Source organism: Podarcis vaucheri (genome assembly GCF_965113315.1).
Source record: "Podarcis vaucheri genome assembly, chromosome: 11".
NCBI lineage: Eukaryota > Metazoa > Chordata > Lepidosauria > Squamata > Lacertidae > Podarcis > Podarcis vaucheri.
This window is the reverse complement of record NC_138749.1, coordinates 62921010-62935816: the sequence shown is the minus strand read 5'-3', so window position 1 is coordinate 62935816 and position 14807 is coordinate 62921010. Positions and strand designations below refer to the sequence as shown.

At 42.7% G+C, this 14807-nt stretch overlaps 1 protein-coding gene across 4 annotated transcripts in view; it reads left to right on the top strand.

Moving 5' to 3' along the window:
• LOC309542668 (proprotein convertase subtilisin/kexin type 5-like) overlaps window positions 1-14807 on the top strand; it is a 169289-nt gene that overhangs the window by 2859 nt on the left and 151623 nt on the right. The window contains exon 1 of one of the 4 annotated variants that reach the window (XM_082241533.1): window positions 2214-2245. The exons of 2 other annotated variants lie outside the window; for them this stretch is intronic. The gene's annotated coding sequence lies outside the window, so the exon portion shown is untranslated. Of the gene's footprint in view, window positions 1-2213; window positions 2246-10956; window positions 11167-14807 lie in introns of those variants that run through there. One more of the 4 variants, XM_082241530.1, reaches the window with a different exon arrangement.

Genomic DNA, 14807 nt, shown 5'->3' with positions numbered 1-14807 from the left:
AAGCATGCAACCCAGAGCATAAGCCATGGATGGCATGGTTATAATAACACACAATAGAGTTTTGCACTTATTCTTTATGACCCCAGTACAGGATAGTGTTTCCTTCTGGTTAACATATTTATTACACAAATGCAGAAGTCTAGGGCACCAGTTTCAACCTATACAATACAGATCTTTATTTTATGCTGTAAGAACCCATAAAATAGACCTGAGCTATCATACTATCAACCTCTCCCCTACCAACTAGCTCAGATCAAAGGACAGTAACACTTGTTCACTTTTGTTGTGTCATAAAATCAGTTCACACATACTGTAGGATTACAGTGAAAGTTTCAAAAAGTAGTTTATTATGGCCCTTAATTTGAAGAGCCTTCTCTCATTTTCTATGAAAATAAAGTGTTACTGCACAGGCAGTGTAGAAATCTTTGCATAATAAAAGTTGATGTCAGCTGCTGAAGTTGTATACACTAAAATACAGTCAAAAGGGACTGATCTACAGTCTACCTGTTTGTGCTCAGTCAGATAATAAAAACTGTTAGATCAATGAGCACAATAATGCAAATACTGAAGTGTCATTCTATGCTGATCTTGACTAGAAGTAGCATTTTGTGTAATAACATCGACAATTCTAAACTCTTCCTGTATTTGGGTATTGGTTATTCTTACTTCTGTTTCTATAGTTGAATCATAGCAATATGATAAATAGATAGATGATAGATAGATAGATAGATAGATAACAGAAAACCCCTTTGATTAGATTTTTTTTTTAAATCCCAGATTATTATTTTCTCATGTTCCATGGCTCAATAAGACTTATATAGGCATGAATTATATATTACATGTACACATAGTACTATTGTTAGGTTACTCAAGCAATACAGTGAATAGGTGTCATGAGATTGCTTATATGTAATAATGCCACACACCGGTAGTATTAATAAAATACTAGTTAAGCTTCAACTTGGGGAGGATAAATATTGGACAAGTCTACAAGAAGAACAGATTCCTCAGATTCAGAAAGAGATAGTCTCCACTACTGGAGAGTTCCAGAGCTCTGTCTAGTCAGGTTACGTGAGATCAATTTCAACCTGTTATTTCCGAGGTTGTGGACAGGCTGCTTCGACGAGTGAAAGCAACCATCTGTCTCCTTGATCCTTACCAACCATGACTCATAAAAGCGAGCCAGGCGGGTTGGGCAATGGGGTGGTGAATGTTTCCCTCTGTGAGGGTATCTTCCCTGAGCCCCTTAAAGAGCCACTTAAAAAAACAAAACACCAACCAATGTTATTGCCTGGTCTCAAATCTTCCATTCCTGGGCAATGGATAGGGAGAAGGCCATCTCTCAAGCTACGTTATGCTTAGTCAAACCATTTCCCCATCTACTACATTTCCCCATCTCTAATTGGTAGAAGCTCTCTGAGGTCTCTGACAGAGAGTGTTTCTTTCCTAGCTATGTTACTTGTGAATTTTTCAAGTGGAGATGAACCTTGGCTCTCCTGCATGCAAAACATATTCCCAACCATTACAGTATTGGAATGATGTGCTAGTGTGGATTTTTACATTGTTGATTAGTACAGATCATGGCATTGGTCCAGCTAGCATTGCTTTACTATAAGATATACCCATCAATGAACTATATGTGACCCTCGCAGGTACAAACAAACATTCTGACCTTTTTGTTTTAATTATCACCTTTCTATAAGAAAGAAATAGACTTCACAACTTCTTTCAAAAGTAACTTTATTATCTGGGAAACGTAAGTGATTGTGTGGGTGTTCGCTGAACAAATCCAGGCATACCTGGAGGATGTGGACCATTTGGACCCCTTCCAGTCGGGATTCAGGCCCCATCATAGGACCAAAACTGCCTTGGTCACACTGTTCGATGATCTCTGGTGGGCTAGGGACAGAGGTGAAAACTGTTTCCTGGTTCTGCTGGATCTCTCAGCGGCTTTTGATACCATTGACCATGGCATCCTTCTGGACCGTCTACAGGAGTTTGGAGCTGGGGGCACTGCTGTACAGCTCCTTCCTCCTGGGCCGTGTCCAGAAAGTGGTGTTGGGGGATGAGTGTTCAGACCCCTGGGCAATCACTTGTAGGGAGCCTCAGGGCTCTGCCGTCTCCCACATGCTTTTTAACATCTATGTGAAGGTGCTGGGAGAGATCCTCAGGCAGTGGCGGACCTACATTTTTGGGACCCTGAAGCTTGAACAGATCTGGGGGCCACTTCGCAACCAGCAATGAGGTCTGGGTAACCACTGTTATTTTCTCCTGTGGGGCTGTTCCATGGCAGATCACTTAAAACAAAACGAAAAACCCAACCCTCCTACATCTCAGATTTTGATTAATATTGCTGTACTGAATTATCTCAAATGTCAAAGTCTTTTATATGACAAGCTGCCATTCAATTATGCAAGCAATTTAATTTGGAACACTTCATTAGACAGAATGGTCATATACTAGTATAATAAACAAAATTGGTATTAAAATGGTATTAATATTAACTTGACAGAGGTGAAAGATGACTAAGTACTGCTCTAATACATCTATAGTTCAATGGATGCAGGGTTACATATATCTGCCATTACCTAAGAATCCAAGGTCTCTGTTTTTTGCTGTCCTTTGTATTCCAGAAAATAGCAAATACTCCCAGGGAGATTGTTTAATTGGTTTACTTTTAGGACAATAATTAAGAGGTCAGAAAGGCAGTGATTATATTGTCAGCAATTCTTAACAGGTAACAAACTAGTTTACCTTAGCAGGTTTACTTTTAGGACATGAGGTAAGAGGTCAGAAAGGCAGCAGTAGCCCTGTCAGGAATTCTTAAGAGGTAACAAACTATTCTTGTTCATAATCACTTTTCTATGTGAATTTGTAAAAGAAATTGTGTATAATTTTATTCATATATTCATCTTATTCCGTTTACCACATTTTCTGACTGGTTCTTTGATTCCCACCCCCCTCAAGCAGACACCTTACAACAGGGGTCCTCAAACTGTGGCTCACGGGCCACATCCAGCCCCCGGGGTCCTAAATCCAGCCTGCCTGGCCATTTCAGAACCCGCCGCAAAGTCCGAGGTTGAAAGGCCACACTGGGATTGCCTCAGCCTCAGGCTCAAGCTCATTCCCCAATCCCTCATTCAGTCCCTTTGTCGCCTCTTCCCGGTCGTGCGCTGCCCCCGCCGCCGCCTCTCGGCACACACGGATTTCACACGGCGCACATGTCAGTGGCAAACCCCTCTCTCGGTTTCCATGGGGTGGTGCGAGGGGGCGCAACTTGACATGAGCCAACAGTGTGACGCGGCAGCTAAAAAAGCCAATGCAATTCTGGGCTGCATCAATAGGAGTATAGCATCTAGATCAAGGGAAGTAATAGTGCCACTGTATTCTGCTCTGGTCAGACCTCACCTGGAGTACTGTGTCCAGTTCTGGGCACCACAATTCAAGAAGGACACTGACAAACTGGAACGTGTCCAGAGGAGGGCAACCAAAATGGTCAAAGGCCTGGAAACGATGCCTTATGAGGAACGGCTAAGGGAGCTGGGCATGTTTAGCCTGGAGAAGAGGAGGTTAAGGGGTGATATGATAGCCATGTTCAAATATATAAAAGGATGTCATATAGAGGAGGGAGAAAGGTTGTTTGCTGCTCCAGAGAAGCAGACACGGAGCAATGGATCCAAACTACAAGAAAGAAGATTCCACCTAAACATTAGGAAGAACTTCCTGACAGTAAGAGCTGTTTGACAGTGGAATTTGCTGCCAAGGAGTGTGGTGGAGTCTCCTACTTTGGAGGTCTTTAAGCAGAGGCTTGACAACCATATGTCAGGAGTGCTCTGGTGGTGTTTCCTGCTTGGCAGGGGGTTGGACTCGATGGCCCTTGGGGTCTCTTCCAACTCTATGATTCTATGATTCTATGATTCTAAGTCAGGCCCGCCTTTTTGTTTATTTCCCCATCCAAGAAACTGACCAGCCAAGGTGGGGGTTGCAGTTTGTTTCTTTTTTGTTGCTCTCCTCTCCTCAGTTCCCACCCGGGAGGCAGAAAGGCTCCGTGGCGTCGCCCAGGCCTTGTCTCATTTCCCAAGAGATCTCTGATATCGGGATTTTTGAAAAGAGGCTTCCCCGTAATGAAGGGCGACTCCTTGGTTAGGGAACTGCCGTAGTACAAACAGGTCCAAGTTGCAATCCACAATTCCCCAGCCTCTTGAGCTGCTCCTTCTCTTTTGAATAGGGTTACTCGTGAGAAAACGGCTCCTGTCTCTGGAGTGCAAGAGGGCAGGCTCAGGGCTTCAGAATTGGGTCCTTAGCTGTGTGCCTTTGGGAGTAAATTCAACCCAGAAGGAATGGGTTCCCAGTCTCTGCATCAACTGCACACTTCTTCCCTAAGCTCATTTAGGGAGAAGTTCTTTGAGTGAAATTCTTAGTAAATTTTAAAAGGGTGGAGTGGGGCAGAACCAGGGTGGCATCAAAATCTAAAGCCTATTTATTATTGTGGATTTTTAATAATGTTGCAGTATATATATATGTTTGAGCACTGACCATTCATATTTTTTTCAAACTATAGTCCGACCCCCAACAGTGTCTGAGGGACAGTGAACCGACCCCCTGTTTAAAAAGTTTGAGGGGCAAGAAATAAATCTGGAACAATTTTTTTCTGTCTCTGTAAATTTTCTTGCAGTTCTGCCTAATTAAGGTTACTGTTTAACTTGAAAGTTTTCATACTTCTACAGTTATTCAGTGGGGCTTACTCTTAGATAAGTGTGCATAGAATTGGGGCCTCATTTGAGGATTAGCAAAGGCAAACATTAACCTTGAACTTTTGAAAGTCAATGGAAAGCTTAAAATGTTGTTTTTAATATGATGAAGTTTTGGGCCAAAAGGCCCAAAGGAATAGAAAACTTTAGACTTCAGTGAATGAGGAAATTCTTCAGAACTTATGAGTAACAGGAAATATTTTTAAAAAGAGAAGACAAGAGTCAGATCTTACAAACCAGTTCTTAAGAAAACTGTTAATATTGATACTAAATTAATTTTGAGAGAAGTAGTAGTTGACTATTTCACTAATCGAAAATATTTAGTCAGTTAACCTGTCAAATACTGTTAAAATATGGTCAAATGATGAAAAATACTACTCCAACATTTAAGGTTATGTTTAACTGAAATAGGCACACTGCAGAAACTTTTTTCCTCTCCCTGAAAACTACCTCACTCTTCAGCAAATTTCAGGACTGTAAAACATTTTGAGATATGAAACTGTTTGCTTCCTGGCCCTTCTTCAGAGCGAAGGCAGTGCTTTCTGCCTTCACTCTGAATTGCCTCCATGACATCACATAGCCAAATCTACTGAGCTACATAGCACTATGTTGTTGTTGAGTCATGTCTGCCTCTTCGTGACCCCCTGGACCAGAGCACGCCAGGCACTCCTGTCTTCCACTGCCTCCCCCAGTTTGGTCAGACTCATGCTGGTAGCTTCGAGAACACTGTCCAACCATCTCGTCCTCTGTCGTTCCCTTCTCCTTGTGCCCTCCATCTTTCCCAACATCAGGGTCTTTTCCAAGGAGTCTTCTCTTCTCATGAGGTGGCCAAAGTATTTGAGCCTCAGCTCCACATAGCACTATATACAGTGTTTTTTTTCTGGGGGTATGCATATGGCTAAACATTTTGTGAATCTTTGTACTTTTGTCCATTTACTGTATTTATTTTTTCCAATTTGAACTATAAAATGGTGATTTTATTGAGTCAAAATGAGCGTACCCCTAAATATATATTTTTTAAAAGAAAAAAAGCACTGACTATATATATCAGTATATATCACATTTACTATAAGACCCCAGTTTGACTGGAGTCCCAGGACAAGAAGAGGAAGTTTATGAGAGGGAATTGTGCAGGAGCAACAAACAAGACACACTGTGAATACCAGTGAACAGTCACACAAAAAACCAAGTGGTGGATGTTCAGGAATACTGTGGCCCCCTCACTTCACATCAAAAAATCTTGTGAACTGCCCAGAGACCTGTGGGTATAGGGCGGTATACAAATTTAATTAATTAATTAATAATATCCCCTAGTTACAATCAGTGCAGCAGTAATTAAAAGCATTAATTTAGTGGAACTCTCAGAAGTAGACTTCTGCTAATAATATTAGAAAAACCAAGTTAACTTTTTGTGAAACAATGCATTCTGATAAATTGAAACAATCATTTTTACAAATCAGAAAGTTATGCAAATATAAACTATATAAGTGTATGAAAGAGACTTAACAGTTCTTGCTGGTTTTTATCTTGGAATTGCAAAGCCCAGACATAATTAACAGAGTAAACAAAAAACCACTACCTACTTTTTTGAAGAGGGGGCAGTGATGGAGGTATAGCAATAAGATGGAGTGCATGCTCTCTTTTTTTTTTTAAAAAAAATAATTTTTATTAACAGGCCAATCACATCACATTAATTCCAGATCACATTACACAGCCAAATTTTTAAATTTTTATTGGGGGTACCCATACTTCGTGCTCCGAAAGGGATCCAAACATCTCTCTTGTTGCTGCTTTAATGTACCTTCTCTTTGTTGTTTTCCTCCTCTTGTTGTTATCATATATTCCTTTCTTTGTGATCTATGATAGTCTCCACAAGCGGGTTGAAAACAAATGTTGTTATATCCTGTGTGGATTTTACACTCCTCCAAGAGCCATGTCAAAAAAAACCCCAGACGCCATTTTCGCACCTCCGTACAAAACCTTCCCACAGTCTGTCCGTTGATTTCCCCAGGCCTGCCAGTCTCTCCTCAATTTCCTCAGGGGGCCCTGCCAGGTCCAACTCACATTCCGATATAGTAACAAGCCATGGTCCTCCTCCCCCTCGTCCTCCTGTAGGCAGGCCTGCCGTAACAGATCTCTTTTTATTGCTGCGTCACACAGAACTTTCATTCCTTCCTGATCTTCCCACCAGCCATGTCTTTGATTAGTAATTTATTTCCACACATTTCTTAATCCTCCTGCTTGTGATCAGTAATTGCAACGATTCTTTTCTTGGGGGGGGGGTGTTATTAGGTACTCACATAAGACAAAAAAAGAAAAGTTTCCCTGCCTCCCCTTTTCAGTTCCGCTACATACCAATCCTTTGATGACTCTTCTTGATTTATTGTTAAATTCAGCCCGTCACTTCCACTTCACAGAGATCCCTTTAATTAGCAGTCTTTACTCCCAATCTTCACTTGAAGTAAGTGCATTTGCTTCTCTCTCTAATTGTTTATTTTGAGCTGATGCAGCTAGTGCGCGATCAGAGACAGCGTCCGGGAGAGCCGGACCCACACAAGGGCTTTGTGCCTAGTGCCCTCACCCCCTTCTTTCGAATCCAGGGGTGATTTATGGCCACAGCAGGCAAGGTAGCATTCCCCATTTCCTTGGGGCAACAAGGGAGGCTGCATACTCCCATATCAGCCTCTTAATTACCTCGTGTGAGCCGGAGAGATGGTATTGTCGGCCATCTTCCAATGCACTCCTAGTGGCCCCCCGATGGAGAGCATGCTCTCATTAGGGTTAATGGCCAGGCATCTTACGCAATGTGTAAGGCTTGCCAAGACTTGGTGCAGATCAAATTTATTTGGTTCTTTTTACAATTTGTGGTATTTGGAGAGTTGTGACCAGCCATAACAAAACAGCTCATAGAAAACACAGTGAGACTTAAATTTAGGCATGTATAGGACAGTAACACCCAGTGAACTTCATGGCTGAGTGGGGATTTGAATTGTGGTCTCCCAGGTCCTAGTCCTACAGACAGCAGAGAACCTCCCCCCCAAAAAAAAAAATTTGCAAAGTCACAGATACGTGGAGCTGCCAGTGAGAGATACAGTGGTGCCCCGCAAGACGAATGCCTCGCAAGACGGAAAACTCGCTAGACGAAAGAGTTTTCCGTTTTGGAGGTACTTCGCAAAACGAATTTCCTATGGGCTTGCTTCGCAAGACAACAATGTCTTGCGAGTTCCTGCGGGGTTTTTTCCTCCCCCCCCTTTTTCTAAGCTGCTAAGCCGCTTATCAGCTGATCAGATCAGCAGATAAGCCGCTAATAGCGCTAATCCGCTAATCCGTCAATGGGCTTGCTTAGCAAGACGAAAAAACCGCTAGACGAAGAGAATCACAGAACGGATTATTTTCGTCTTGCGAGGCACCACTGTATTGTTTCATTCTGTACATTCATGTCAACATAACATGATTATTTTCAAAGTTCTAATGTTTTTATTTATGTAAAGAAAAGCACTTACCTGAAAACGATTCAGGAACTCTCATGCAAACCTTTACAAAAGTAGGGTGATGATCCACCATTTCTAAAAGAAATCCCAGCATTATGCTATCCTTTAAGAGACGTGGTGACCAGAATTACTCACAGTATTCCAAGCGCAGCTGCACCATTGTCTTGTATAAGGCCATGATGGTATTTCCAGTTTCTGTTTTCAATCCTTTTCCTAATGGTCACTACACTATAATTCACCAATTTTACTGCTGCCACAACCTGGCACACAACATCTTAACCACAACATCCTAACTGAGCTTTCCGCTATGACCCTAAGATCTTGGTTCTTGGTCAGCCACCGCCAGCTCAGACCTCAACAGCATATATGCAATCTAACATTTTGTCCCAGCATATATCACTTTACACTTGTTAACACTGAATCAGATTTATCATTTTAAGGCTCATTTACCCAGTTTGGAGAGAGCTTTTTGGAGCGCTTTGCAGTTTCTTTTTGATAAAAACTACCCTGAACAACTTGGTGTCATCAGCAGACTTTGCTAACTCATCTCCAGGAAGGGCTAGAAAGACTCTGTCTCATGCTGCAGATTTGGGTTCAAAAAGCAGGCAACACATAACCAGTAAATCTCACCCACTGTCACAAATGCACAGGACCATAACCAAAAACTACAGCAGAATGGTTTTCTTATATATTTCAAGATATAAGAATATTTATTCTACTTACACTCCTCCCTCCATACCAAAGACACCATCAGATACACAAAAACACAGGAAGGGGGACACCCCTCCCAAAAATATCCTCCTTTCTCTCATAATTTATGGTCTGCTCTCCCCATCCTCATGCTCAACCTGTATTCCTAGAAAAAAAGATGCAGCAGAATTGAAAAAAAGGGGGGAAATCTTTACTCTTCATGCTTGGGCATGGAGCTTAGTTATTCAATTATTTTATGTTACATACATACATACATACATACATATATATATATATCTGTCCTGCCCTCCTAATGCCCATGCACCATTCCCCGCTGTCCCAGATTTGACAAGATTAATGTTAAATTGTGTCACTGTTGCAGATTATTGTGGGAAATTTACAATGTTCTGCAAAATATAAATGTGCTTATTTAGATGTGTGCTCTTGTATTATGCATGAAGAGCTGTCAGATGTTACTTCTGACAACATTGGTTGAAAGGGATGGAAATACTTTCCCTTTAACTAATAATACAATTGTGTTCTGTTCAGTTCAGGTATCCTTCAAAGTCTCTCACTTAGGATTATTAGTATTTTTGTCTCTAGGATCCGCCATGGCCAGCAGCTGAGGCATTTAACTACGCAGATGTAGTGGAGGGTAAAATAGGAGTGTGGAAAAGCTTGCAGCAATGACTTTTAAAGTTAAAAATGTTGTTGAAAAGCTGAGCCCAACTCCTGCCACCATTTCCTTATGATGATATCTGGATAGTTAGGAAAAGAAGCTATCATGTCGTGATGGCACTCAGTTGGTACAGTAGGTAGATACTCAGTCACAGGGTCCTGAGTTCCAAGTCCTGTGTTGAGCAAAAAGATTCCTGCATTGCAGGAGTTTGAACTAGATAATCCTTGTGGTCCCTTCCAACTCTACAATTTTGTGACCCATCTCACTCAACATTGTCTGCATTGGCTGGCAATGATTCTCCAAAGTTTCAGGCAGGGTCAGCCCTCTCTGGAGATGCCAGGCTTTGACCTGCAAACTTCCACAAATACAGCTGGCTCTTTCCACCATGGAACAATGACCTTCCCCTTTCTTTGCTTACAACCCTAATGTCTTCTCACTCAGGACTACAGGTAACTGCAGGGGTTGGTGTGGGACTGAAGCTCTAGCTCCTGCTTCTCTTGTATGAAATGCTCTCTCTACCAGAGGTATGTGCTTGTTTAGACTTGACACTAGGCAGCATTCCTAAAGATGTGATCTGGACATAGTTTGTTAATGCATTTCTCACTAGCTATCTTCTTTGACTTTTTTTGGATTTGAACTATAAAATGGTGATTTTCTTGAGTCAAAATGAGAGTACCCCTAAACATATATTTTTAAAGAAAAAAAGCACTGGGAGGAAGTATATCCTAAAAATGCAATCTCCTGAAGAGAGTTCAAATAAATGCTGCAACAGCAACAATACCATGGTACTGTTTGTGGGGGGAGGGGGAAGCAAGGGATTTGAATGCAGCCATGAAAATTACAGTATAATGATGTATCATCTTAAGTCCTGTGGCTTCCCCCATTTCCTGTAAACACAGCTTTGTGCCAGAAATACATTTGTGCTTTTATACTAAAACATTCCTGATAAGTTGCATACGGGAGAACAGCTTTGTCAAGGACCACAGCCCTGATGCCCACTGTGACCCTGAACAAATCAGAGTTGATCAGGATTCAGCACATTTGCTTCCTCCAAAGTCAGATTATCTCCAAGGCTAATGTTTAAAATGTAGAACAGTACAGTATTTATGTCCATTTTTAGGCATGCATTTTCATAGGGGCTAACCAGTTTGTATGTTTCTGTTAACAGTTTAACACAGGGAACAGAGTACCATTAAGTGCTTGCGGAGGCCTCTACTCTCATCAACACTCACATCTGCTTCACAGCAGTACTGGCTGCAGAATTTGGAGGCCTTCATGCAGTGCACCCTTAGTGGGACGCATCAGCCTATGACAGTTTAGCTGTGTGCCATCATGCTTCTCCAGTCCTCCCTCCCCCCCCCAGCAACTTGCACACTCCTCCACTTTCCCAAGTCCACAGCATGCAACTAAAAGGGGAAGGGTGCTCTTATTTTGTTACCCCCTCCAACACAGCAAGACCCAGAGAACTTGAGGGAGAGGCAGAATGTAGGTCTTTTCTTTCACTTCCCTGCAGACTTTGGAGAAAAACAATGGAACTAATGGAACTTACTCCCTAGTATGTTTAGGATTACAGCCTTTTTGAGTGATGGTAGACCCAGCTATACAACTGCAAATAAAAGGTTTTAAATGTGTTGTAAAGTGCAATATACAAATGTGACACTAGATGGCAAAAGAGAGCTATGCCCAATTCAATGTGGTATTTTAAAAAAATTTAAAAAGCATTTTCAGTGTTTTTTTATATGTGTGTAGATTCCACCAGTGTTGTGAACAATATTTAAATAAAATTCATTTGATATTAGTTCCTGGATGAGACCATAGGCCTCCCTAAACAATTTCTGCAGAATTGATGGTTGAAGAAACAAGGCTGAATATTTCATTCCCTCAGTGGTTGGCATCCGACTGTCTCAAGAGACCATGGAGGGCACCTCTGGGAGTGAAGTCAAATGCTGTGTTAGCAGCGCTAAAGTGCCCGCCCTGAGGAGCAAGCCTGGCCAGTGTGTATGGAGGTCCTGCGCTGCTCAGGCGACAGGACCCCGCTCTCGGCCTTGTGGACACTGACGTACTTCTGGAAGCTGGCACCAGAAGTGTGCTTCCAGAAGTACACAGCCAGATTCTGGAGGTGCGGCTGCCGTGACAGCCTGCCAGGCTTCGCTGCAGTGGCAGGAGGCGGTGGCAGAAGCAGCAGCGGCCTGCCAGGTCTTGTGGGAGGCGACATGAAAAGTGGCAGTGGCCTTGCAGGCCTCGAAGGCCTCTTGGCAGCCTTGGATAGGCGGGGGAGGCAGAGAGAGAGAGCCAGCAAAGGCCAGGCAGCGGGATTGGGGCAGAAAATGTTGGCTTGCATGCCTTTGGCACCAGGCTGGGTTCAGGAGTTGCTGGAAGGAGGCTTGCAAGGCGCCACCCAACTCTCTTAGGGACTCCACTCAGGATTTGTGCAGGATTTATTGCTTCGCCTTTTCTTCTCCCTTTATAAATGGTTCTTGGATTGTTGAAATAAATGCTACGCATATCATTACTGATATATCAAACTGTAGAATGGTGCTTACCATTTCCATGCTTTGTTAAACTTTTTTTTACAGAGAGGCACATGGGGCAGACTTTGATTCAGTAGAAAGTCTAACAAGGCTGTTAAAGCTTTACTGCTGTGACAGTTGATGCTGATAAAATAAATGGATGAGATGGTGTGATGGATATTTACTACCTCAACAGATCACTTAATGAATGAAACTCACCCCCAATAATACCCAGGGGTTGGAGCGTTATTATTTCACAGTAAACTGTACTGGAGTTGATGATAGGGAATTATTTAATCAACCTTGATGCTGCAGTCAGTAAAATGAAAACATTGCAATTATCCTGACCAGTCATTTCTGCCTTTTGATTTGTAAGGCGAAGTACAATGTTAAAAGGCTTATTGGTTGTTGTGTTATTAAGTGTACTATGGAAACAATATAATAAATAATAATAATAATAAAATAATAATAATAATAATAATAATAATAATAATAATAAAATTATTATTTATACCCTGCCCATCTGGCTGGGCCTCCCCAGCCACTCTGGGCGGCTTCCAAAAGAATATTAAAATACTATAATACATCAAACATTAAAAGCTTACCGAAACAGGGCTGCCTTCAGATGTCTTCTAAAAGCCTGGTAGTTGTTGTTCTCTTTGACATCTGGTGGGAGGGTGTTCCACAGGGAAGGCGCCACTACCGAGAAGGCCCTCTGCCTGGTTCCCTGTAACTTGGCTTCTCGCAGGGAGGGAACCCCCAGAAGGCCCTCGGAGCTGGACCTCAGTGTCCGGGTAGAACGATGGGGGTGGAGACGCTGTTGTAGGTACTGTATGAATTGCTTTGAACACTGTACTGTATGCTCTTTTGGCATAAATGCAAATCTGTAGTTTACACTAAACAGACACACCTTGTTCCAAAACTCATCAATATCTCAAATTATTTATTTTCTCTAAGGCAGATTCCTTTGCTCATATCAGTTTAATTGCATTGACTTTACATCTGGTTCACATGAGATTAGATCAGAGTAGATACAGCAATTGCTTAACTGATAAACTAATAATCAGTGTGAAGAAGACTGAGCAATTTACATAGCTTACTCTGAATAGGGAATCAATTTTTTATTATTTGGTAGCTCAAGGAGGTTAGGGTGAACAAAAATAAGGGAAGCCAAAAAGTGCAAGTAGATTAATAGGTACCATCCAGCGGGAAGGCAAACAGCATTTCCGTGCGCTGCTCTGGTTTTGGTGTTCCGTTGTGTCAGAAGCGGCTTAGTCATGCTGGACACATGACCTGGAAAAACTGTCTGCGGACAAACGCCGGCTCCCTCGGCGCTGCAACCCCAGAGTCCTCTGCGACTGGACTTAACTGTCAGGCAGTGGCGGAGCTTCATGCTCCGGCAAGGGGGTGTGTGTGGCGGAGAGCAGACGGGGGTGGGGCTGGCACACGTTCTGCGGGTGTGGCATGCCACTTGCAGGGGCATGGTGCCCAGCGTGGGCCGGGGGGCAGCTGTGATGGCACCCTACCAGGATCGCACTGCTGGGGGTGGTGCGCTCCCCCCGCACTCCTCTTCCTCCGCCAGTGCTGTCAGGGGTCGTTTACCTTTTTAAAGGAAGTTCTGGGAAGGCAAACCAGTATCTGGTCCAAATGCAGTATGGTGGCAGCTTTTCCATGTACTTAAATGTGTAGAAAATGGGGGATCTAGTCTAGTTGTGACATGTCATCTTATGATGAGTTAGAGGAGGACTTTGTAGACAAACGTCCCTTGCAGATATGATGGGCTGATCTGGTGTTAAGTGTTCTACCAGCTAGTAAATACTTACCTGTTCACATAGGCATAACTAGGCACTGCTCCTTAGTACTGATTCTACAGAATTCTGGATTCCAGTTTGCATATTTTATTGTATCTGCTTTATTTTGTAAACTACCTTGTTGTTGTTATTATTTTTTTGTAATGAAAGGTTGGTATGTAAATAATTCTCAGTAAATAATAAAATAAACTAGCAGAAAAGCACCTGGAGGAGAGAGAACTGGGGAGATCTAAGCTGTAGATAAGGGACATGGGTCTCTTGGGCTTGCTGATCAGAAGGTCAGCGGTTCGAATCCCCACGACAGGGTGAGCTCTCGTTGCTCGGTCCCAGCTCCTGCCAACCTAGCAGTTCAAAAGCACATCAAAGTGCAAATAGATAAATAGGTACCACTCCGGCGGGAAGGTAAATGGTGTTTCCGTGCGCTGCTCTGGTTCTCCAGAAGCGGCTTAGTCATGCTGGCCACATGACCTGGAAGCTGTACGCCGGCTCCCTCGGCCAATAAAGCAAGATGAGCGCCGCAACCCCAGAGTCGTCTGCGACTGGACCTAATGGTCAGGGGTCCCTTTACCTTTTAAACTGTAGATAAGGAAATATTTTATTCCCCTCGCCCTTGGCTTTTAAAATTTGATACAAACTCCTTTTCTACCCAAATGGTGCAAGTCTATGTTTATATATACAGAGTGGTCAGCCCATCTAGGTCAGTCCTTAGCTTCCTCTATGAAAAATTATAATCCTTAATTATATGAATCCAACTCCTTCTTTTTATATGTATCCAACTCCTTCTTCAAGGGCACAGTGGCATACAAAGGAGTATTATCCACATAACTGCCCTGTGTGGTAAATTAAGGCCGAGAGAATGTGAGTGACCCAAAGAC